This window comes from Camelus dromedarius, unplaced genomic scaffold (assembly GCF_036321535.1).
Source record: "Camelus dromedarius isolate mCamDro1 unplaced genomic scaffold, mCamDro1.pat HAP1_SCAFFOLD_167, whole genome shotgun sequence".
Taxonomy (NCBI): Eukaryota; Metazoa; Chordata; class Mammalia; order Artiodactyla; family Camelidae; genus Camelus; species Camelus dromedarius.
This window is the reverse complement of record NW_026989824.1, coordinates 1,942,306-1,967,918: the sequence shown is the minus strand read 5'-3', so window position 1 is coordinate 1,967,918 and position 25,613 is coordinate 1,942,306. Positions and strand designations below refer to the sequence as shown.

General features: G+C 51.1%; 1 long non-coding RNA gene and 1 pseudogene across 1 annotated transcript; one reads left to right on the top strand and one right to left on the bottom strand.

Annotated features, from left to right (window-relative positions):
- Positions 1-3,655: 3,655 nt before the first annotated feature.
- LOC135320860 (ryanodine receptor 1-like) lies at positions 3,656-9,447 on the bottom strand (annotated as a pseudogene).
- An 8,204-nt stretch (positions 9,448-17,651) lies between these two features.
- LOC135320859 (uncharacterized) lies at positions 17,652-18,615 on the top strand. Its single transcript, XR_010380208.1, has 3 exons — positions 17,652-17,687; positions 17,856-17,913; positions 18,026-18,615. It is a non-coding gene; the product is annotated as an uncharacterized LOC135320859 (long non-coding RNA).
- The last annotated feature ends 6,998 nt before the right edge of the window (positions 18,616-25,613 follow it).

The following is a 25,613-nucleotide window of genomic DNA, read 5'->3' as shown; positions in this document are numbered from 1 at the left end:
TAGCCAGGGGTGGTGCGGGGTTGGTGGTGGTTGGCAGCGGCTTTCCCCATCATGGATCTCTGGGAATCTCCATCCTGACTTTTGCCCTGCCTCTGCCTTTCTCTGTTGAGCGATCTGTGTACTCTGTGGCTCTCCCTTGAGTTTTCCATTTCCCTAGGTCTTTCTGTGCATGTCTCCCCTCCACGTGTTTTTCTCAGTGTTTCTGTTGATTTTGATCCTGATCTCTGTCTCTCCATATCTGCCCATGGCTGTCTTTTCTGTCTGGTTCAGTCTGTGGCTCTCCCTGTCTCTTTGCCTCTCTCTGTCTCTGTTTTCTAGTCTATCTCTGACTCTCTTTCTTTACCTCTCACCATCTTTATTTCTGTCTCTCTGCCTCTTTATGTGTCTGCATCCAACTCTCTCTGTGTCCCATTCTTCGGCTCGCTCCCTGTCTCTCTCCTGTCCCCCCACCCCCTACCTAGGAGTCTCCCCTCCCCTTCATCATGTCACCCCTGGCTCTCTGAGGGTCTCTGCCCCTAGGATGGCTCCGGAAGTGGCGGCCGTGGCCCTGAAGGGGGGATAAAACGAGCTGTGTGACATCTGGTCCCTGGGCATCACAGCCATTGAATTAGCCGAGCTACAACCAACCCTCTTTGACGTTCACCCTCTCAGGTAGGCAGATGTGGCAGGTCCACCTGGTCCCAGAGATCCCACTCGACTCTGACCCTGAACACCACCCCCCGCCTGCTTCCCCACATCAAGACCCCCCTACAGGGGATCCCTCTCCCTTCGAGCCCAACCCGAGAACCTCAACCCAGAAAGCATTTTCTCCAGTCCACACCAGGAGCCCCCAATGCAGGGAGTCCTGTCTTGAGGCTCCCCTGAGACTTCTGGAACTCTGTAACATGATGAGCAGCATCCCCTGGAAGTGGCGTCCTATGCATCGTAAAACCTACCCCTCATTCTCCTCCTGTCCCTCACTGCTCTCTGCTGACGTCAGTGCCATCGGGGGTCCCTCACATGGTGAGATCTGACCTCCACTGGGAAGTCTGAATCCCATGTTCTGTCCTTGCTTTCTAGAGTTCTCTTCCTCATGACCAAGAGTGGCTATCAGCCTCCTCGGCTAAAGGAAAAAGGCAAATGGTAGGAGAGAGTCATGGGAAGGCGGGGGAGAGAGGGCAGAGTCAGGGCTGATGGTCTGATGGGAGGGTCTCTGGTCCCCTCATCCCAGAACTTGCCTTTTGGGGGGTTATTTATTTATTTATTTATTTATTTATTTACTTTTAGAGGAGGGGGTTGAACCTAGGGCCTCCTGCATGCTAAGCATGCACTCTAACACTTGAACTGTACCCTCCCCCAGTACTTGCCTTTTTCTTCCCAAGGTCGGCTGCCTTCCACATCTTCGTCAAAGTCACCCTCACCAAGAGTGCCAAGAAACGACCTGGCGCCACCAAGATGCTCAGTGTAAACCTCCCCTCCCTGAGCAGCCTTCCCAAACTCACCCCCTGTGGGAACCCCCCAGGGCCTCCCTCGGCTCCCTAGAACACTGATGATTTTATTCCACAGAACGCCTATGGCCCTTTCAAAGTCCCTGCTCCCTCTGAAATCCCCAGGGCTCCGCCTTCCAAGACCCTCCAAATTGTACCCCAGACCTTTCCCCCAAGATATGCTGAGTTCTAAGACCTCACAAGTTGCCAACGGCTTCAGGACCCATTCCTGGGGGTTCTCTGGAATTCCAGGGGACACCCGACACACCTCTGGAATTCTCCAACTTCTCTGAATTCGTCTGATCCCTTCAGACACCTCAGAATCCCCCAGGTGGCAGCTGCCCAGACTTCCCCACCTTCTTCCTCTATTGGCACCTTCACCGCCAGATTCCCTTAGATGGGTTCTCAAGCCCCTGTGCCAGCCCTCTCCCTGCAGCCCAGCCCTCTGTCTGCTGACCGCCTCCTCCTCCCACCCCCAGCATCAACTGGTGTCCCAGCCCGGGCTAAACAGAGGCCTGATCCTAGAGCTTCTTGACAAACTGAGGAACCCAGGGAAGGGGGCAGCTGTTGGCGAGATTGAAGATGAGGAGCCTGAGGTGAGTGGGCCTTGCTTGGATGACAAAAGCACTGGACGGTCCCCACCTTTGCTCAGGCTGCTCCCCTGACTGGGGTGTCCCCTTGTTGCCTCTCTTAGAAGGAGAAAAGCCAGGGAGCATGGGGGGCTTGGCACAGAGCTGGGGGCACAGAGGTTACAGGAGAGCCGAGGGCTCCAGACTGGGCTGCTGGAGGCCGGTGGGCCTGATGCGGCTGCCGCTCTGCCCAGCTACCCCCCGCCATCCCTCGGCGGACCCGATCCACCCATCGATCCAGCTCTGTGGGGATCCCAGATGCTGACTGCTGTCGTCAGTAGAGAATCCTTAAGCTTTGGAGACCCTTGTAACCCCCTCATCAGATTGCCAGAGACCCCAGAGACCCTCCTCCCTTCTAAACAGACCCTCAGAGGCCCCCCATTAACATCTGATCCCACAAGAGGCCCCAGAGAACCTCATCTACAAAATGATTCTAGAGACCCCTACCTCTCCGCTCTGCACACGGACCCCATAAGATTTCCTATAACCACCAGGACTCCCAGAGACCTCAGAAACCTTGTTCTGATCCCAGATACCCAAGTGGAATCTAAAAACAAACACTCTATAACCATGTTGAGCCCCCATCATCCTGATCACAAATCTTGACCCCAAAATGAGACCCCTGTAAACCAAGATCCCTCCCCTGAAGGGACAACTCCAGTCCTAAGATCCTGGCTGCAGACCACTCCCCCACCCCAGTTCTATTCTTTCTATTCTGGAATCCATGTCCCCAGCTCACTGTGTGTCACCTGCATACCACCCCACCCCAACCCCCATGGCGGCACATGGATTTCAGGAAGCTCAGAGGCATGTAGTCCAGACCCACAGCTGACACGGTGAGACGCCTTCCCACTGCCCTGCCGCCCTCCCCTCCCCCTGGGCCACTGCTGACTCTTTCCTATCCCACAGGCTCGCTTACAACCCCCTGGAGGCTTCAAGAGCAGCAGTCCTAGGTCAGGGACCCTCAGCGTGGGAGGGGGGCTGGGATAGTTGTGGGGATCACCAGAGTCTCATGCCTGTCCCTCCTCAGGAGGAACCTGTCAGAGTCCGAAGATGACTACGACAACGTGGACATGTTAGGGAGCGCCTCAGACCCCACCCAGCCCCACCATCCATGACCCCAACCTCAGCCCCTGCTTTCCTTCCACCACTCAGCCGTGACCCCTGGCTGGACACTCAGTACCCACACCTACCTTCACCCTAACCCTGACCCTCCCACACCAGCCCCCACTCTCCTCCCCACCAACCCTTCACCCTTAACCTCACCCCAACTCAACCCTGGAGCCCCTGCCACATCCTAGTACCCAGCACTCACGTCATTCACTGATTCATGTCGGGCTGCAGCTCCAGACTGAGCTCCTCGACAGCAGGAGCCCTGCCTGCTCTCGCACTGCTGAAGCTGAGCATTGTGCTGGCACACCCTCTGTAGACTCTTTGTGAATGTATGTATGAATGAATGAATGAATGAATGAACAAATGAATGAGTAAACAGATTTTTCTCTTCCTTCCCCAGGCCTGTGGTAGTGGAGACACGCCCAGCAGATGATCTACTGCCCCCAGCAACCTCTATATCCAGGAATGAGTCCCTGGGGTTCGGAGTGGATGCTAGGAGTCAGTCTCTGCACCCCATCCCCTCCCCAGTGGACACAATATAGTGGTCATGACATGCCTGTGTCTCCCAATAAACTTGATTTTAGCCTCTGCTGTCATCTTGGTTTTCTGTGGCGAGGGGAGGAGGGCCGAATTCCTGGATGCCTACTGACCCCCCCGCCAAATTCAACGATCCAGTACAACGTCAGGGATGCAGCACAGACATTATTTCTACAGCACATGGTCACCTCTCCCCCAGCGGCCTTGGGAGGAGGGATTTGGGGACTAAGGGGCTTGCTCTAAGCATAAGGCATTTGAAGTGTGAGTGAAGGGCCAGCTGTGGGTGTCTCAGCTAAGCTGGTCCTCATACTGCTTGCGGAAACAATCACCAGCAGGGGAGACATCCCAACATCTCTCTTGGTACATCTTCCAGACATAAGACTCCTAGGTGTTGGGGTTGGGGAAGAGTTGGTTGGTCACATCTTCAAATGCTTGATAAGATCTGAGCTTTTTACTGCCACCTGCTGAATGAACTTTTATTAAAATTCTCCATGTCCTTGCCCATTTTTCTCCCATTAACACCCCCTTACCTGACCCATGTGTTCTGTCTCATCCTTGTTTATCAGACACTTCAGGAAAAACCTGGGGTTGGAAGGGCTGTGAGAGATAGGTCAGAACCAGCCTTACTTACCTTCTCCTGATTGGCTGGCTGAGAACCCACCCACATGGAAGCCACAGCCCTTTCCTAACTGACCAAAGCCCGGTATCCCCTCCCCGGATGTTGCCGGCCACGGCCCCACCCTCCTGATTAGCCAGCGGGCCCACACTCACATGTAATTGGCCAGGTTGTGCTCCTCTAGCAGGTGGGTCTCAAAACCATGCAGTGTCGTATCAAAGTCATCACTGCCGATGCTGATGCGCAGATGAAGCACTTGGTCTGTGGGTGGCAGGAAGCATCAGAGTTGAGGCCCATTTGACCCCCCCAGGGTCTTGTAATCCCTCTGGATCGCCCCCTGATATGGCCTACCTCCATATCGTCCCTCACTTGCTGTTGCTGGTCTCAGAGCTCACCAAGAGCGTCAGTGATCAGACCTGGGGAGGCCGGGTGCAAGTCAGTGCCTAATCTCTGACCAAATTCAGACTGCTCCTTCTTCTGAGCCTTGCCTCCCATTCCCTAATCTCTCATCTCCCTAATCTCACCCTGCTGCTTGAAAATAATACCTAGCATTTATTGAGCACTTAGCATGAGACACTTACTACCTATGAATTGACTTATTTCTCACAATGACCCTGTAAGACTAGTATAATTAATATCCCCATTTTACAGATGGAGAAACTGAGGTTCAGAGAGGTAACTTGCCCAAAGTCTCACAGTAGGGAGAAACAGAGCCAGGTCAACCAGATCCCGGGCCTGCAATCTCAGAGGAGCTAGTCTGCCTCTGGGCATCCCCACTCCCAAAACCCCGACCAGCACTGACCCTGGATGATGGCCAGCAGGATGACGATGACAAAGAAGAAGAAGGTGATGTCGAAGACCACCCGGTACAGCTCATATTCATCACCTGCTGGGTCCTCAATCTCGTCCCCAATGCCCCCACCAGCTCAGACACCCACGTACATGTGAAACAGGTAACACTGTGGGGGCAAGGTGAGAAGCACATTAGTCATGCATTCAATCATTCGGTATTCACAAAGTACCTACAGGACCCTGGGCTAGTGGGGCAGGAGACTCACAGTAATGGCTGAGACAGCCCTGGGCTCCGCCCTCACATGGCATCAGACAGTGACAGCCCAGAAATGATCAGGGTTGTGACAGGGACAGCTCAGGCAGAGGGCTGAGGGCTGGGACGGGGAAAGCACACTGTAATCGGGGGCGAGATAGGGGGAGTACAGGAAGCGCTGAAGCTCTGAAAGCCTCACAAAGCCTGGGTGATCAGGCAAGGCTTCCTAGAAGCAGGGACATGTGTGAACTGGAACTTGAAGGAAATGTTAGGTGGAAGAGAGTGTTCCAGACAGGGAAAACCACACATGCAACGTCACCACTGGGGAGGAAAGAAGACATCTCGTTCCTGTGAGGAAGTGAAAGAGGGTCAGTGAAGCTGGAAAGTAGAGCTCCCGTGAGCAAGAACAGCAAGAGGAATGAGGTCCAGCCGATGGTCAAGGAGGGCTTCCTGTAGGAGGCAGCACTTAAGTTGAAAGGTGAGGCATCAAGGGAAGGGGTATTTGTACTCAGGGTCTGAGGTGGAGGTGGGGCAGAGAGACCGTCAGATGCAAAGGGCTTGGGTTGGGAGGAAATACATGATCTTAGGGGAACTGAGGGGCACCAGGCAGCCAGAGAGCAAAAAGCAAGAAGGACTGTGGTTAGACTCAGGCCAGGCTAGCTATTCCCTGGCTATTCATAAGCCATGCTGAAGGCACTGGGGAACCAAGAGGAAGTTCTGAGAAGAGAGAGGAACATGGTCTGCCTGGCATGTGGGAAAGATTTTACACTATCCTTTTTGTGTCCCTGGGAAGTGGGAGAACCTAGTTGTCTTAGGTAAGGGCTAAGACCAGTGACTGGAGGGAACAAGGCTGAGTGGCAAGGCCAGGTCTGGGTGGTGGGGCTCAAACGTCAGGCTGAGGAGCTGGATAGGTCCCAGGAGCACGGTGCCTGATTACAGGCCATCTTCTGAGATAAAGCCCTGGGACAATTCATTTAAATGTGGCCCATGCCTCTAGTAGGAGAAACTCAATTTGGTTATGATCATCTCTAGTAGACTAGAAGAGAAAAAAATGAAACCTGCATGGCATTCTTTGCGTGAAACTTTTAATTACAGATAATGATGACAATAGCTCACCTCTATGGAATCCTTGATCCCTACCAGGCAGTGTTCTACAACTATTTATTCTTAGATGATCAGGGAGCATCACTACGTCCTAAAAGCCACCCTAGGATGTAGGCATTGTTATTATACACTCATTTCACAGGTGAGGACACCAGAGCATAGGGAAGCTGAGTAGCCAACCCCAAAACATGTAGCTTGTAAGTCAGGCACTGTGCCTGAGCACCTTTCCAATAATAACAGCTTTAAAAGCTCAAATAATACGACAACAGTGGCTAACGTTTATTGAGCACTGTTCGAAGTACCTCACAAGTATCAGCTCACTGAACCCTCACGATAAGCCTACAAGGTAGGCACTGTTCCTAAGCCCCTTGGCAGATGGGAAACCTGAGGGTCAGGGGTGGTCGGAAGTTGCCCAAGAGCGTTGTGGGGAAGGGCTCACCGTGTTCATGTCGTCACACTTCATGTCAGGCTCGTCCTCGTCCTCGCTCTTGTTGTAGAGCTTGCGGAAGAAGTCGAAGGCCACCACGGTGTACAGGTAGAGCACCACCGCCAGGAGGCCCACGGTCATCACCAGCTGGGGGCAGGCAGGGGGCGGGTCAGCGCCATGCTCAGCCAGCCCCTCCACCTTGCCCAGCCTTCGGGCTCCTGACCCTGCTGCTACCCAGGTGGCTCTCCCTGCTGGGGCCTCACGACCCACACCCACCCTGGCTCGGCCTGCCCTCCTGGCCCCTCCTCACCCTGGCCGCCCAGCCCTCACCCCTCCACCCTTGCTCAGACTGCCATGCTTGGCCCTGCCCGGCTCACATCCCTCAGGCAGTTCCTCTCCACACCTGTTTCCCATCGTGGGTGACGGAGGAGAGGATGGTGCACAGTGTCTTGACCCCCATGGCAATGTCCAGGAGGTGAGCAGCGAAAAAGAAGTTGTTGTAGTGCCCCAGGAGGGACATCACCATGTACCAGCCCAGGTTCAGGAAAGACTGTGGGCACACAGAGTCAGGGTCAGAGAGCATTCCTGAGGGTCAAGGAGAGCTCGGGGAGCCCCCGGAACATTCAAGAGGGTCAGGTGTGCTCTGGGGGGTCAGGGTGCCATCGCTGGCTTGGGATTACTTGAGGGATCAGGAACACTCTAGAACAATGGAGCACTCTGGGTGAGAAGCCATCCTGGGTGGGGTTGAGGAGCCCTCTGCAGGATGTAGTCTGGAAATCCAAGAGCATTCTAGGGGACAAGGAGCCTTGGGCGGGTGTTCAGAGGGTGCCCGAGGAACAGAGGTGCACAGAGGCTCAGGACTCAGTCCCTGGTCAGGGCTCCCTGGTGCTGGAGCCCCCAACCCTCCCAGGGCCCTTCTCCTGCAGGTCCCTCCCCACCTACAAGTCCCTCCTCACATTGTCGGTGAAGATGACCCCGAACTTCCAGATCTGGTACTTGACGCCGATGGACATGAGCCTGTCAGGTGGAGGGAAGAGGGATGGCCAGATGCCGGAGGGTCAGACCCTGGCCACCTCCCCTGCCTGCCCCTGGCCTGGGCAGGATCACCCCTGGCTCACCAGTTAAGCAGCCCCGGCGGTGGCTCAGGCTTGCGTTCACTGTGCGCTGTGATCTCCAGCGTGGACAGATCCATGCCCAGCAGCTCGGCGATCCGCTCCCGCCCAGATGTCCCCGTGCTTGTCCAGGACCTGCGCAGGAGAGCAGAGGGCAAGCAGACAGCACTGGAGTGGGGCGAGTCATGGCCTGGGTTGGAGAGGCATCTGGGAACACTCTGAATTTTGTGTGAAAAATTGGGAATGCATTTTTCTGGGAAGAAGGGCCAGAGCTTTTTTCAGACCCTCAGGGGGAGGGTCCAAACGTGATAAAGGTCCAGTTAATTCATTAGCCAAATTATTTGGGATAACTTATTATTATTAGGCAGGTGGGCAAAGAATCCTATACAACTGGGCCGCCTGTCATCTATGGACTTATCTCCTCCCCCTCACCCCCTTACTCACTCTGCTCCAGCCACACTGGCCCCCCTCACGGCTCCTCAAATACGCCAGGCACGTTCCTCCCCCAGGACCTTTGCACTGGCTGTTCCCCTGCCCAGGGCGGTCTTCCCCCAGATTTCCCCCTGGCTCACTCCCTTACCACCCTGCACAAGAAAGAGCAACCTCTCTGGGCCAGCACCCACGCACCCCCCAACCCTCTTACTGGACTATGTTTTCCTTCTGCAGCACTTATCACCGCCTGAACACCATAAACGTGTTCCTCATCTGTCTGTCCAACTCGAGCATCAAAATGTGTTTACTGCTTGAAACGTACCTACTGCTTGGACTCCACGCCCTCCAAAATTGTTCTTGGCACGTAGTAGGTGCTCAGCAAACATCTGCTGAGTGAATGAACGTATCAGCCAACATGTATCTTTTTTTTTTTAGGTGCAGGTACTGGGGATTGGACCCAGGACCTCATGCATGGTGGGCATGTGCTCTGCCACTGAGCATACCGCAGCCCTGATGTTTTCCTATGGGCCAGATACTGTGCACCTAGTAGGTCATATAAACTTTACAACAACCCTGTGGGGGCGGCCCTCTTATTACCTCACTTTGAACGTGAGGGAAACTGAGACACCGAAAGGCTCACACAGCTAGGAGGAGACAAACAAGACAGTCCAGCTCCCTAGTCAATGTGCTTAAAACAGAAAGCTTTACTTCCTCCCCTAAAATTAGTATTTATTGAGTACTTACCGTGTGCCAGGCACTGCGTCATGCTTGTTATGCACATCGTCGCTTTCCAGAGAGGGGTGTGTGGTTCTCATGCCTATTTCCAGATGGGCAAACTGAGGTGCTCCCTCAGCAAATCCCCTCGCCCAAGGTCACACACACAGCGAGTGCCTGATGGGGCTTAGATGGCCAGGTGGCAGGAAGGGACCCAGCCCAGGAGGCCCATCTACTGCCCCGTTCACATTCTCTCACCTTCCGCTTGACGAACTTGTCCCAGTAGTTGCTGGGTAAAGACCTGCCGAGAGAAAGAGGCCACAAGATGTCAGAGCAGGAGGGAAGAGGAGCCACCAGCCAGGCCAGGGGACTTTGGAATTCCAGTCCTTCTCTCACAGGGGACTCCACACAGTGGGGTCGCATCTCACTCGGGGTCAGGCTCTAAAGACCCCGTGCCAGGTGAAGTTTGTCCTTCCCCCCTACTGCCATCTTTTGGGGAACTTAGGGGAGGTAGGTGGCTTGCATTTGGAGCCGGGATGTGCAAAAACAAAAAACAAAAGACAAACAACATAGACCTGAATTCAGGTGGGGAGGCAGGGCCAGCAGTCTGGCCTTGCTCTGGCTCTGGCGAACGGTGTGCTTCCTCACGGTTTCATTTAATTTTGTCTGATGAATCAGACTCTTTAGTTACCAGTTTTATAAATGACGAGTTGATGCTCTAACATCCTGCCAAGGTGGCCAATGGGTTTTGTTTGCAGGGGGTGGGATGGGGAGCGGAACAGAGATTTACTATGAATCCATGGATTTAGATCTATTTGCTGTTTCAATTCATAGCCCTTCCTGTCCTTCCTGATCCTCAGGTTGTCCCTGATTTGCCCAGTGGGGACCCCTTCTAGGTGGTGGCTGGGTCCTTTCAGCCTGTCACCATTTTTCATTCAGCACATCCTTGCTTTCTGATAAGGTAATCCACTCTCATCTTGCATTTCCCTGCCCCAGCCCTGAAATCTGCCACTTCTCCAAGCTGCTTGCTTCTTCGTTGAGGAAAATGGTATTTAGAAGTCAAGGTCTTAGGTCGGTAGGTATAGATTAGTGGTAGAGCACATGCTTAGCATGCACGAGGTCCTGGGTTCAATCCCCAGTACCTCCATTAAAAAAAAAGATAAATAACCTAATACCCACCCTGTCTTGTTGTCCTAAATGCCCAAGTTAATGTCGCCCCCTTTGAACACTCAAGCCACCTCAGAATTCAGACTCATAAGAGTTAATTAAGCACATCTTCCTCCTTCCCCTCCCTCCCCTCCCTCCTTCCTTCTTTTCTCTCTCCCTCCCTCTCTCCTTTGTCATTCATTCACTTAGCTTATAAGGCCACTTCATACGGCCTCAAGGACCGAGTGATGCTTTCTCTCTCCAAATCCAAGTCCATGCTGGACACACTGAGCAGGCCACGTCTTGTCCAGCCGGCTGTGCCTGTCTTAGGTTGTCCTCCTCTGAGGATCTTACCCGTCGTTGGCTATCCAGCCGTCCATGCTGGACACACTGAGTAGGCCATCTGTGGTCCAGCCGGCTGTGCCTGTCTTAGGTTGTCCTCCTCTGAGGATCTTACCCGTCGTTGGCTATCCAGCCGTCCATGCTGGACACAAAGAGTAGGCCATGTCTTGTCCAGCCGGCTGTGCCTGTCTTAGGTTGTCCTCCTCTGAGGATCTTACCCGTCGTTGGCTATCCAGCCATCCATGCTGGACACACTGAGCAGGCCACGTCTTGTCCAGCCGGCTGTGCCTGTCTTAGGTTGTCCTCCTCTGAGGATCTTACCCGTCGTTGGCTATCCAGCCGTCCATGCTGGACACAAAGAGTAGGCCATGTCTTGTCCAGCCGGCTGTGCCTGTCTTAGATTGTCCTCCTCTGAGGATCTTACCCGTCGTTGGCTAGTCAGCCATCCATGCTGGACACAAAGAGTAGGCCATCTGTGGTCCAGCCGGCTGTGCCTGTCTTAGGTTGTCCTCCTCTGAGGATCTTACCCGTCGTTGGCTATCCAGCCATCCATGCTGGACACACTGAGCAGGCCACGTCTTGTCCAGCCGGCTGTGCCTGTCTTAGGTTGTCCTCCTCTGAGGATCTTACCCGTCGTTGGCTATCCAGCCGTCCATGCTGGACACAAAGAGTAGGCCATGTCTTGTCCAGCCGGCTGTGCCTGTCTTAGATTGTCCTCCTCTGAGGATCTTACCCGTCGTTGGCTAGTCAGCCATCCATGCTGGACACAAAGAGTAGGCCATCTGTGGTCCAGCCGGCTGTGCCTGTCTTAGGTTGTCCTCCTCTGAGGATCTTACCCGTCGTTGGCTATCCAGCCATCCATGCTGGACACACTGAGCAGGCCACGTCTTGTCCAGCCGGCTGTGCCTGTCTTAGGTTGTCCTCCTCTGAGGATCTTACCCGTCGTTGGCTATCCAGCCGTCCATGCTGGACACAAAGAGTAGGCCATGTCTTGTCCAGCCGGCTGTGCCTGTCTTAGATTGTCCTCCTCTGAGGATCTTACCCGTCGTTGGCTAGTCAGCCATCCATGCTGGACACAAAGAGTAGGCCATCTGTGGTCCAGCCGGCTGTGCCTGTCTTAGGTTGTCCTCCTCTGAGGATCTTACCCGTCGTTGGCTATCCAGCCATCCATGCTGGACACACTGAGCAGGCCACGTCTTGTCCAGCCGGCTGTGCCTGTCTTAGGTTGTCCTCCTTTGAGGATCTTACCCGTCGTTGGCTAGTCAGCCATCCATGCTGGACACAAAGAGTAGGCCATCTGTGGTCCAGCCGGCTGTGCCTGTCTTAGGTTGTCCTCCTCTGAGGATCTTACCCGTCGTTGGCTATCCAGCCATCCATGCTGGACACACTGAGCAGGCCACGTCTTGTCCAGCCGGCTGTGCCTGTCTTAGGTTGTCCTCCTCTGAGGATCTTACCCGTCGTTGGCTATCCAGCCGTCCATGCTGGACACAAAGAGTAGGCCATGTCTTGTCCAGCCGGCTGTGCCTGTCTTAGATTGTCCTCCTCTGAGGATCTTACCCGTCGTTGGCTAGTCAGCCATCCATGCTGGACACAAAGAGTAGGCCATCTGTGGTCCAGCCGGCTGTGCCTGTCTTAGGTTGTCCTCCTCTGAGGATCTTACCCGTCGTTGGCTATCCAGCCGTCCATGCTGGACACAAAGAGTAGGCCATGTCTTGTCCAGCCGGCTGTGCCTGTCTTAGGTTGTCCTCCTCTGAGGATCTTACCCGTCGTTGGCTATCCAGCCATCCATGCTGGACACACTGAGCAGGCCACGTCTTGTCCAGCCGGCTGTGCCTGTCTTAGGTTGTCCTCCTTTGAGGATCTTACCCGTCGTTGGCTAGTCAGCCATCCATGCTGGACACAAAGAGTAGGCCATCTGTGGTCCAGCCGGCTGTGCCTGTCTTAGGTTGTCCTCCTCTGAGGATCTTACCCGTCGTTGGCTATCCAGCCATCCATGCTGGACACACTGAGCAGGCCACGTCTTGTCCAGCCGGCTGTGCCTGTCTTAGGTTGTCCTCCTCTGAGGATCTTACCCGTCGTTGGCTATCCAGCCGTCCATGCTGGACACAAAGAGTAGGCCATGTCTTGTCCAGCCGGCTGTGCCTGTCTTAGATTGTCCTCCTCTGAGGATCTTACCCGTCGTTGGCTAGTCAGCCATCCATGCTGGACACAAAGAGTAGGCCATCTGTGGTCCAGCCGGCTGTGCCTGTCTTAGGTTGTCCTCCTCTGAGGATCTTACCCGTCGTTGGCTATCCAGCCGTCCATGCTGGACACAAAGAGTAGGCCATGTCTTGTCCAGCCGGCTGTGCCTGTCTTAGGTTGTCCTCCTCTGAGGATCTTACCCGTCGTTGGCTATCCAGCCATCCATGCTGGACACACTGAGCAGGCCACGTCTTGTCCAGCCGGCTGTGCCTGTCTTAGGTTGTCCTCCTTTGAGGATCTTACCCGTCGTTGGCTAGTCAGCCATCCATGCTGGACACAAAGAGTAGGCCATCTGTGGTCCAGCCGGCTGTGCCTGTCTTAGGTTGTCCTCTTCTGAGGATCTTACCCGTCGTTGGCTAGTCAGCCGTCCATGCTGGACACACTGAGTAGGCCATCTGTGGTCCAGCCGCCTGTGCCTGTCTTAGGTTGTCCTCCTCTGAGGATCTTACCCGTCATTGGCTATCCAGACGTCCATGCTGGACACATTCAGCAGGTCATCTCTTGTCCAGCCAGCTGTGCCTGCTGAGTGCCCTTGGACTACTTATCTTAAACACTCTGTGCATCAGTTTCCCCTCTTGCACGATGGGACAGTAACAACCAGACCTACCTCACAAGGGCCATACAGCACCTAAGAGAGTTCATGCACCAAAGCTTACAGCACAGAAGCTACCATGTGGGGAGCACTGTCTCAGCAGTGTCATCACCAGTAACAACCTCACAAACACAAGAACCGTTATCTCCATTTTACAGGTCAAAACCGAGCCCGTGCAACCTGTAAAAATCAACAAAGCACTGAGGCGGAAGACATCAAACGTCTGCCAGCAGGAGAACAGTCCCACGTGGAACACTATACAGCCATGACAACAAACAAATCACATCCACACAGAGAGGGGATGGATCTCACAAACCCAGGGCTGAGTGGAAGATGCCAGGAGAGCTCCCCGTTCAGAGCAGGCAAACCTGAGCTAAGCTAACCGGGACGCACACGTGTGCGGTAAACCCACATAAAGCTGGGCCGTGAGAGCATAAAGGTGGTGAGCAGGGTGGGGGCGGTTGGCACAAAGCATATGAGACAAAGGACGAGGGGCACCAGCAACACAAAGCTTTGCAATTTGGATGGTGATCACGCGGGTGTTCATTTACAATTACTTGCTGAACTCTGTATTTATGTACTAGCCTTTATGTTTTATAACCAATTTTTAAAACGCCATCCCTCCTGCTGCCCCGACTTCCTTGGCTTCCTAATCCTGCACATCAAAGAAAGCCACATCTTATCCAAATTATACAAAGAGTTCATACAACTCAATGTCAAAAACCAAAATAAACCAAACCAAACCAAACAAACAAAAACAAACCACCCTGTTAAAAAAAGGGCAGAAGACCTGAAGAGACATTTTCCCAAAGATGTACAGATGGCCTACAGACACATGAAAAGATGTCCAACGCTGCTAATCACCAGGGAAATTCAAATCAAAACCACCATAAGATATTACTTCACAGCTGTCAGAAGGGCTATCGTCAAAAAGGCAACAAACAACAAAATGTTGGTGAAGGTGTGGAGAAGAGAGAATCTTGTTGGTGGAAATGTAAACTGGTGCAGCCACTTTGGAAAACAGGATGGAAGTTCCCCACAGAATTAAAAACAGAACTACCAAGTGACCCAGCAATTCCACTCACGACTATATATCCAAAGAAAACAAAAATACCAATTCCACAAGACACATGCACATTTTCATGGCAGCACTATTTACAACAGCCAAAATATGGAAACAACCTAAGTGTCCATCAACAAATGAATGGATAAAGAAAATGTGACACCTAAACACACACAAAATGGAATATCACTCAGCCATAAAAGAATGAAATTTTGCCATTTGCAACAACATGAATGGACCTCGAGGCTATTGTGCTTAGTGAAATGAATCAAAAGAAGACAAATACTGTATGTTTTGACTTACATGTGGAATCTAAAAAACAATAAATAAAACAAGTGAATGTAACAAAACAGAAAGAGACTCACAGATACAGAGAACAAACTAGTGGTTACCAGAGGGGAGTGGGGTTGAGGAGAGGCGAAGACAGGGGAAGGGGATTACGAGGTACGAAATACTAGGCATAAAATTAGTAAGATACAGGATAATGTACAGCACACGGATATAACTGATATTTTATAACTTTACGTAAAATATGGTCTATAAAAATACTTAACCACTATGTTTCACATCTGAGGCTAATGTAATATTGTAAATCAACCATACTTCAATTAGAAAAGAAAAAAGATAGCCACACCCTGCAGGCTACCCCCAACTCCCACCCCCCCAGTGTTGTGAGTGGCACCATGCTGGCTACTGGCATGGGGGTGGGAATGGAGGTAGAAACTCACAGCTTTAGGACAGCCAGGTTGGCTTCCAGGTCATAGGCATTCTCCTTGGCCTGTGTCTCCACATAGCGCTCCAGGGTGGCCAGATTCTCAGGATTATACCTAGAGGAGAATAAAGATGGATGAACAGAGAGGAGACAGGAGTTGAGCTCAGTTACTCTATGGGGCCAGGGAGGAGGGTCACTGTAGCCTGCGCCTCTCTCTCTTCCTTTCTTCCCTTTCTTTAGCTCTGTCACTGGCCACTTAGGCTCTACCCAAATACTGAATCAGCTCTATAATTTCTAATAAAACTTATCCACACCCCAGACCTAAGCCAAAGCTCTAAACTGCATCAGAGCCTTGGGTCTTTTCTAGCTTGCCTCCTCAACCTTTCAGACAGCCAGTCATTGCAGACTGTATACCTAGCCTCCTAGACATCTTTGCTACCCACCCTTACCTTCCCTCCCCAGATCTCATTCTGGTCTAGCCCCGTCCTCTCCTGCCTAGCTCCCCTCATCACACCCTGACCACTACTGGTTCTAACTAGCTACTTGGTTTGTTTGGATTCTGAACTGGGAACCCTATGAAAGCATGGCCTGCGGCTGTCTTGGTCAAGTCTGGTCTGCAGCATTGCCCAGCACTCACAGACTAGATTTTACTAAACATGTGTTAAATGAATAATGAGAGGTGAAGGAAGGGAGAGATAAAGAGGCACTAAGAGACACGAAGAGAGTGAGGAGCAGACACAGAGAGACATTAAGGCAATTAAAGGGGAGACTGGCGGTAGGAAACGCTATCTTCTGCCTTTAGGTCTTCGCAGTGCTATTTCCTTAAACATCTCCAGGATGATAGGTGAGAACCCCGGGGCAAGCCCAGGACTGACCACGCCTTACTCTAGAAAGTTCTCTCCTCCACCCCGCTTGGCCAGAAGCGCTCCCTACCACCGAACTCAGACCTGTCGATACCCTTGAGCGTCTTGCCCACGTTTGCTCTCACCTGCTCAAACATCGCCAGGCCTCCGTCGCCTCCCACACCCGGGGTGAAGCCGCAGACCCGGCCGCCGCGGACTCCTCGAGGACCGGAAAAGGAAAGACTGGTGGAAACGGAAACTACGTCATTGTTTTCGCTCCGGCGCAGTTAGCGCATGCGTGTATGCTCCACCCGAGCAGAATCAACGGCGTGAGAAAAAGCCTGGTCTAGCCAAGTGCGCAGGCGCCCTCTCGAGGCACGCTGGCCAGGAGGCGGGGCTGAGGTTTTCCCCGGCCTCGCGTACCCTGTTCTAGTGCCTGCGGTGTGCGCGCGAGCTGCCAGGGAAGGAGACGGATCCCTGACGGCGTGCACGCACGTCGCGTTGCTCGCGACCGTGAACTCAAAAGCTGTGCTGGAATGCACGTATCAGTCTCCCTTTGGGCCATGGCCAAGTCCCGAGGAAGGTGCTTTTTGAGGTCCCCTTTGCCTCACGCCATGATCCCTAAAGCAAGATCCGAGCTCCACAATTTCAAGTCCTGAACCCGGTCCCCACGCTGCACCCTGACGCCAGGGTTAGGGGCCTGCAAAGCTGTTGTGCTCTGCCTGTCAGGGACAGGGGTGAGGGGCTCCTGGACCCCGCCAGATCACGCCCAGTCCCCATAGGCTCCTGTCTTGTGGGTGAGAGCGAGCACCGCATGTGTGTACAGGTTCTGCACACTGCAGGCATGAAAGCACATGCATGTGTCGTATATGTGGAGGTATATGCTCTGGGTACATCCACATGTACGCACACGGGTATCCAGACACGTGCACGTTGACTGGTCTTCACACTGCACAGGGGGTTACCACTAAGTGCCTTATGAGCCCCACCCCCCACCACCCTGGAACAGTAATGGACACTGCATGGTCATCCCCGTGCAGACCTGCCGTCTACCGGTTGTGGCCAAAGTCTCAAGCACTCAGCAGAGGTTCAACTACAGTTTTTAGCTGCCACCCAGAACGAGGGAGGGAGTGTTAGGGCACCCCCCCCAACCCCAGGTCATAATTAAGATAGTTTGCATCTGGTTTACATTCAGCCCACGGCCCTGGAGGTGGAGGGGGTTCCCCTGGGTCCCAAGGCAAGCTGCCTCTCACAGGCTTTCAGGGCCCAGGGGACAGGGGGTGGAGCCAGCCGCACAACCCTGCTGGGGCAGGAAGCCAGAGTGGGGAGGGGGAAGGCCACAGCCAGTGGAGGCAAGACAGGTGCAGGGCCTGTGGGGAGGGAAGGAGGTGCCAGCACTCCGAGCCCTGAGGCCCTGCTGGCCCCTGGGCACAGGCCCAGCTCCGGCCCCCAGGAATGGACCTTGCGGACCCCGACATCTTTAATAGGGACCCCCGGGACCACTATGACCTGCTGCAATGGCTGGGCGGCGGCACCTATGGGGAAGTCTTCAAGGTGAAGAATCCCCTCCTTCTCCATCACCCTCAGACCAGAGATCTTTGGGGTGAGGCCCAAGAAGGGAAGGGGATGCAATAGGGTCCCAGTCCTTGGCTTTGGTTCAAGGATGCTGAGGAGAGCTCAGGCGAATGGAGCCTGCCTGACTGCCAACTTCCCCTTTATAAGGCTCGAGACAAGGTGACGGGGGACCTGGTGGCACTGAAGATGGTGAAGATGCAGCCTGGTGAGGAGAGAACCCAGGAGTGCCTTCCCCACACCCCCACCTCCTGGGACACTGGGATCTCTCCCAGACCCCTTCCCTGCAGCGGCCTTTTCTCTCCGGCCCCTCCTTGCAGATGATGATGTTTCTACACTTCAGAAGGAAATCCTCATCTTGAAAACTTGTCGGCATGCCAACATCGTGGCCTACCATGGGAGTTATCTCTGGTGATGAGCTTAAGACCTGCCCTGGGACCCAGCCCAGCCCCTACCCCCGAACTCCCATTCCTGACGAGGGTACCCCCTACCCTGACCTCAATCATGGATCCTCATTTTTAACTGGGGCACCCCTAACTGGATCTCCAAGTCAAAGTCCCACTTCTCTGACCAAAGGATCCCCAAATCTAATCTCCAATCCAGAACTCCCATTTCTTACAAGGGGTCCCCAAAACGGATCCCTTTGTAGTAACCAAACCTGAACCAAGTCCCCTAAAACCAATCTTTCATACTCCTGCTCATCGGGTCCCCCGGTTTCACTTTCTGTTCCTTTAATATGAACCCCTAAATTCCCTGACCCTCAAACTAATATCCCAGGTACCTCAATAATGACTTCTGTTCCCTATACCTGGCACCCTGGCCTCCTCTGTCGCCTCCGAACTTTCACAGCCTGTGAAGTCTCTACCCTGTCTTCCAGATTAGTGTGGAACAGCAGAGGTGCTTTGGCTTAGGAGCCCAAAGACCTGGGTTTGACTCCACTTGACCTTGAACATATTATTTCCTCTCTGAGCCTCAACTTCCCCATCGGTAAAATGGAAACGGGACTGTCTCACTCTGGTGGGCGAGAGAGAGATGGCAGCTCTTACACTGAAGATCTTGTTGAACTAGAACAAGGCAGTGGGCTAGGAGCTGTCCTACAAATGATTTATTACTGCTACTGTGATTGCTCTCGAACTGTTGTAGGCTGCAGAGGCTCTGGATCTGCATGGAATTCTGTGGGATGGGTTCTCTCCAGGGTATCTACCAAGGTGAGAGGAGCCCCTGCTCCTCCAATCCACCCCTTCTGTCCCTCTGCCTTTGTGTCTCCTGGGACTGCCTTTCTGGTCCATATTTCACACAATGAGCCCCTTCTCTGGGCCTGACCTGACCTGGATGATGCTGGGGATGTGACAGAGCAGGCCCTGAGCCCTGTCCTCCAGGACCTGAGAGTCCAGCCCTAGTCTTTCTGCAGGCAGTGACCCCTCCTCCTTCCCCTGCCCCATCTTCCTCTGTGTCTGCTTTTCCTCGCCAAGGTCTACTCAGAAATTTGAGTATTTCTGCATTTCTGGCTAATTGTCATTTCATGCCAACACGTTCATTTAAGGAGTGAATGCATTTCTGATTCTCTCAGCATGCTTTTCGCTCTCTTGCAGCATTTGTGGGTGGGGGCGGGGTGGGTCTCTGATCATTCCTGGATTACTGATGTGCACCTCTGTCTCTGACCATTTCCCTGTCTCCACAAAGGTCAGGAAAGGAAGGACTTCATTAGGAAGTCCTAGGCGGGGAATCTGAGGCCCACAGAGTGGAAGTGACTCACATCACCAGCTGTCAGACCTGCTCTGTGCCCTCTCTGTCTGTGTCCATATTGTACCCTCTGAATCTCTGTTTCTCAATGTGTCTGTTTTCCCACTTCTTGGTCTCTGCCCAGCTCGCTCTTTGTCTGCCTCAGTTTGGATCTGTTTCTGATTTTCTGTCCCTGTCTCTGTCTCCCTCTGACTTTCCTCATTTTAACAAAGTCACATCACCTCCTGCTCAGAGCCCTCCCAAGCCTTCCATTTCCCTCCAACAATAAGCCCAAATTTCGCATCACAGCACTCGAGTCTGACGCCCACAACCACCCCAGGCTGACCCACCTTCTCTCCACTCCACCCACTTTGCCATTTTCCAGGCCCACCAGGCACTTTCCTACGTCCGGGCCTTTGCACTTGCTCATCTTGTTCACGTTGAGTGGGAATGCTCCCATCCTCAACCCCGTCACCTTCTCAGAGTTGCCTTCGCTGATCACCCAGTATGAAACGTCATACCCCTTCCTACACGTATTTCCTGTTGTCTTTTCTTGCTTTTGTTTTTTCTATTTATTCGCATCTCACATACTGTTTCTTTCTCCTATTTCTCTTGTCTACTGTCCGTATCCCCCACTGGAATATTCTCTCCACGAGGGTGGGGATCTCTGTCTCTGTGTCCACAGCTGTGTCCCCATTGCCTACCACGGCACCTGGCACACAGTAAATGTGTAGTCAGTTGAATGAATCTATCTCCCTCTGGCCTCTGGTTCCCTGTATCGCTGCCTCTCTCTTTTGCTGACCATTCCTTGTCCCCTCATGTTACCCCCTCCCCATGTGGTACCTGGTGTGGGTGGCAGCCAGGGGCTCCTGGGGCCAGGTTTCCTGGTCCCCATCTGACACCATGCCGGGGTGACCTTTGCAGTCACAGGCCCCCTGTCAGAGCTCCAGATCAGCTATGTCTGCCGGGAAGTGCTCCAGGTGAGGCGATGCTTGGTGGGTTTGGGTTGGGGGAGGCGATTCTTGGTGGGTTTTGGTGGGGGGAGGCGATGCTTGGTGGGTTTGGGTGGGGGCAGGGCCCTGCTCACACCCCCAGAACACTCACAGCACCCCTCTCCACCCTCCTCCCCAGGGACTGGCCTATCTACACTCACAGTAGAAGATACACCGGGACATCAAGGTGATCTGGGGGCAGAAGAGTAGCCTTGGTGGGTGGGGGCCTCTGGGAGATGGTAGTGGTATTTGGAGGGCTCAGGCGGTGTGTGACCAGGGAGCAGAGGCAGAGTTGGGCTGGCAGTAGGGAGGGGTGTCTCTGACAGCCTCTGATCCCCCCTCTCTTCCCCAGGGAGCCAACATCCCCATCAACGACCCTGGGGAGGTCAGACTGGGTGAGTGTGGCTGGTGGGGGTGGGGAGGGGGACTGGCTGGGAGCCAGAGGGGACAGGGACCCTAGGTCAGTATGTCTCTCCCTCTGCCTCCAGCTGACTTTGTTATATCGGCCCAGATCGGGGCCACACTGGCTCGACGCCTCTCTTTCATTGGGACACCCTACTGGCGAGGGGTGCCTGGCTGGCAGCCAGGGGTGGTGCGGGGTTGGTGGTGGTGGGCAGCGGCTTTCCCCACCATGGATCTCTGGGAATCTCCATCCTGCCTTTTTGTCCTGCCGCTGCCTTTCTTTGTTGAGCGATCTGTGTACTCTGTGGCTCTCGCTTGAGTTTTCCATTTCCCTAGGTCTTTCTGTGCATGTCTCCCCTCCACGTGTTTTTCTCAGTGTTTCTGTTGATTTTGATCCTGATCTCTGTCTCTCCATATCTGTCCATGGCTGTCTTTTCTGTCTGTTTCAGTCTGTGGCTCTCCCTCTCTCTTTGCCTCTCTCTGTCTATGTTTTCTAGTCTATCTCTGACTCTCTGTCTTTACCTCTCTCCGTCTTTATTTCTGTCTCTCTGCCTCTTTATGTGTCTGCATCCAACTCTCTCTGTGTCCCATTCTCCGGCTCGCTCCCTGTCTCTCTCCTGTCCCCCCACCCCCTACCTAGGAGTCTCCCCTCCCCTTCATCATGTCACCCCTATCTCCTGAAGAGCAGAAATCTCATCGAGCCTGCATCCTCCAAATTTAAAAACATTAAATGTTATCATTTATGAAGAAATCCCTTGTAAAGTTAAACGTTTTATTTTTGTTGGTTTATTGTCAGTTTAATAAACATCAAGAACCATGACCATGTAGGATACATTAATACATCATCCCAGATCTCTTCTTTCCTTCCAGTGACCTCCATACCTCCATCTACACGGGTCAAGAGGGAGGCCAGAACTCTCATGCTTCTAGAAATTTCCCCCCATCTCCTCCTTCTTTCTAACCTCTCCATCATTGTTTATTTCAAGACCATTAACTATAATCACATCACACCCTCTACTTCTGTTTGTGTCAGTTATCAACCCAGGTCTCTTGGTTTATCCTTAATGCTCTGAACCCTTTCCACTGTGCCCTGTAAAAATAGTTTCAAACTTTTTTTTTTGTCACAGGACCCTATAAACTCTTAAAATAAATGAGGACTTCCAAAGAGCTTTGGTTTATGTGATGTGTGTGTATGTATGTATGTGTGTGTGTATATATATATATATAGCTGTATTCAAAATTAAAAGGAAATTTTCAAATAGGAGTTCATTTAAAAATAATAAGCCCATTGCATGTTAACAAAAGTTACAGATTTTTAATGAGGAAAAAATGAGTGAGAAGAGTGACGTTACTTTACATTTTTGCAAATCTCTTTAATGCCTGTTCTAATAGAAGACAGCTGGATTCTTATACCTGTGCCTCTGCATTCAATCTGTTGTGATATGCTATTTTAGTGGAAGTATATGAAGAAAATCCAGCCTCACCCAGACATGTGGTTAGAAAAGGGAGGATTATTTTGAGAATCTTTTCAGATGATTGTGGATATTATTCTTTGACACTATATCAAAACTCAGCAAATGGTAATTTCTTAGAAGTTAGTTGCAATGGGGAACCTAAAACTGTATTTCTAAACTTATTTTTACTCTGTTACATTAAAGTCCTTTAGTCTGTCTTTCACTGTGAATGTGTATTTTTCCCATGCATGATTTTGTAATATCATGTATCATGCATTTGGAAAACACCGCTTCACTGAGTTATACAGATGTTCCAAACGTTGACACATTTTATTAATACAATATTGAAAAATTACATTTGTCAATATTATCACTGATCTCATCAAAATAGTCTTAAAGTGTTGGGCAAATATCACCTGGGTGCATGGAAGTCTTCCAAAAGTCAAAATCCTACTTGAAAGCTCAAATTTTATCATTGGCAACAAATATTGTCAGCATTTTCCTTGAAGTAACATATTCAATTCATTCATTTATCAGGAACTGCCAAATACCCAAGTCTTGGGTAGGCATCATTTTTTCTGTCAGTCTTTCTTTCGAGTAAGAAGTAGTCTTGAGGGAAAAAAAAGTTGTTAATTCAGCTGGCAACTCAAACAACTGCACCTGTGCTCTTCTCCAAGCTAACCTACCTCAGTATATAGAAAAAGAGTTTTATGCATATTTCCCATTTAATCACAGTATATTGAACAGATATTCAATCAAAGGTTGAGATTGAATAAACTGCTGTTCTAGAACTCACGATCAATCACTAGCAAAACCCTGAATGTTGTCTGTACTATACAAGGGGTGTTAGTGTTGTACAAAGGGAGCTAGAATTGTTAACAACATATTGACATGATCCTACGATCTCTTAATAAACCTTTCTGGAAACTTCCAAAATGAGCTTTGTCATCTTGTACTTACACTTTATCCTTGTACCAATTAGGAGGCCTTTGCTGGTAAAAAATAAACCTGACTCAAAATGATTAAGATAATCAGGAAAAGTTGTCATCTCTCAAACTCAGAAATCTCAAGGTAGGGCATCTTCAGGGTTGGCAAATTCAGGGCTCATGGTACAAACATGGGGCTCACATTTCTGAGTGACACATGAATATGTGACATGTGTGGGGTAAAATGCGCTGCTGCCTTTTCCTCTGAGTCTCTTTATAAGAGCCCCTAGCAGACCTCATCTCACATCTCGTACTGCGTGGCACCGCATGCCCACACCTACACCAAATCGCAGGCACAAGGAATGGAATCTCCACAAATGGTTAAGATTAATCCATATTGAACCCCGAGCTTTAGTAACCTTCCCTAAGGGATGAATACCTGAATGAAATCATGTTGCAGTTCAAGAAAGGAGAAAGGGAGAAGGGATTTGGGGGTAAATGCGGTCAGTGCCCTGCCCACGGCCTCTCTGCTCTCGCCCCTGCACAGTAAGGGCTGCTTACTGCAACCCTGTGACTCCCGACTTGAAGACTCTTTACTGGACATGGAGCTATAAACCATGCACCAGGCAGGTCAGAAGTGCCAGAGAATTAATGGCCCAGAAGCAGCCCTCAACCAATGATCCACGAGGAATTAGTGGCTAAACAGCCAGCTTCCCAGGTACTCATCTGAGATAACTTTGAGATGCATTGTACATTTCCCAGAATTAACCAGTGGACTAAGCCACGGGAGTAACCACTTAATACTGTACTTTTTATTGGCCACCGTCCTTGCCCTCTGTCATTTCTCCCCTTCCCTCGCCAGTGTTTCCTGTAAGCATCTTCCAAATAAACTATCTGTAATAGCATTCTTGTCTTAGGGTCTGCTGCTGGGGAACCTTAAGCCAGGAAAACAGCTCCTCCCTCAAAACAATCCACTACAATTAGAAATTCAGAAGCCCGTTTTTCAATTGCTTCTTCTTAGAGAGCTTTTATTAGCACACTTCTCCTCTAAGAATTCCTGCTTTCTGCCAAACACCGCAAAAATGAATACTACTTCTTGTTTAGGCATGCACACAAAATATTTTTAAGTATATAAAATTAATCATGTTGCCTGCTGTCCCCTGGGTACATTCTCAGGAACTGCCTCCCCCCAGCCTCTGCTCAAAGGGCAGCCATTTGTAGCCACATTTGGACCCAAGTAGAGCCAATCCTTTGGCTGACAGCGCCCACATGGTATGAAAAGATAAGCAAAGACAATCCGATTTCTTCTCTTGAAAATTTAAACTAGGAAATAACAATACCAAGAAAATGAGAAATTTCACTGTGTGAAGATGAGCTGGAGTTATGAACAGTTGGTCAGAGCAGTAAAGCAGTCAACAGAAATTATTATGAACCAGAAACTATGATAAAACCAAAATTATGATATATGAAGATAGGATACATGAAGAAGAAAACAATAAGCAGAGAGTATCAGTTCAAAAGAAGTAGGCAGACTACGAACACTCAAGTTTTATCAGTAGGGTAGCTGTGGAACGGAAGAGACTCATGAAGTTGTTTCAAGAGCTGTTTCTGTTCCTACCTCTCCTTCCAATGACAACCTCCACAAGGCTCAGCACTCTTACAGCTTGTGAACTGAGTTTTCATGAGATGCTATCTCATTATTGGCCATGTTTGTCCTGATACCAGTTCCCCTTATATGAAGAAGCTTGAGTAAGCATCTAACAACCAACACTGACACAAATGAACTTACCTACAAAACAGAACAGACTCACAGACGTAGAGAACAAACTTATGGTTACCGGGGAGAAAGGGGTGAGAAGAGATAAATTGGGAATTCGAAATTTGCATCTCTTAGAGAGTGATAGAAATGTTAGCTATCTTGATTGTGGTGGTGGTTTCATGAGTGTATACGTCTATCAGAATCCATCAAATTGTTCATCTCAAATATGTGTAGTTTACTGTACAGGAATCATACCATAATTAAGGTGTGTTTTTAAAAGATGCTTTAAAAGAAATCCCAGAAAAACCTGGGATTGTTTTCAACATACAATGAGATGTTTACAATGTGATCCAAGGTGCACAACAATAGGAATATACTTAACTACGGAATTGTAAATTTTTAAATGATTAAGAAGGTAAATTTATGTTATATGCTTTTTACCACAATTTTATATATATATATATATATATATATACACACACACACATACACACACACATATATATGAGATAATATAGAGAAAATGGAACATGGTGCACAGATATAAGAGTTTCAAGTAAAGCATCTTGTCGTGTGAAATACCCACATAATGATGGTACTTTCCAGAATAATAGAATGTTACCCATAGTTAAGAGTCAAAGAAAAATAACCTG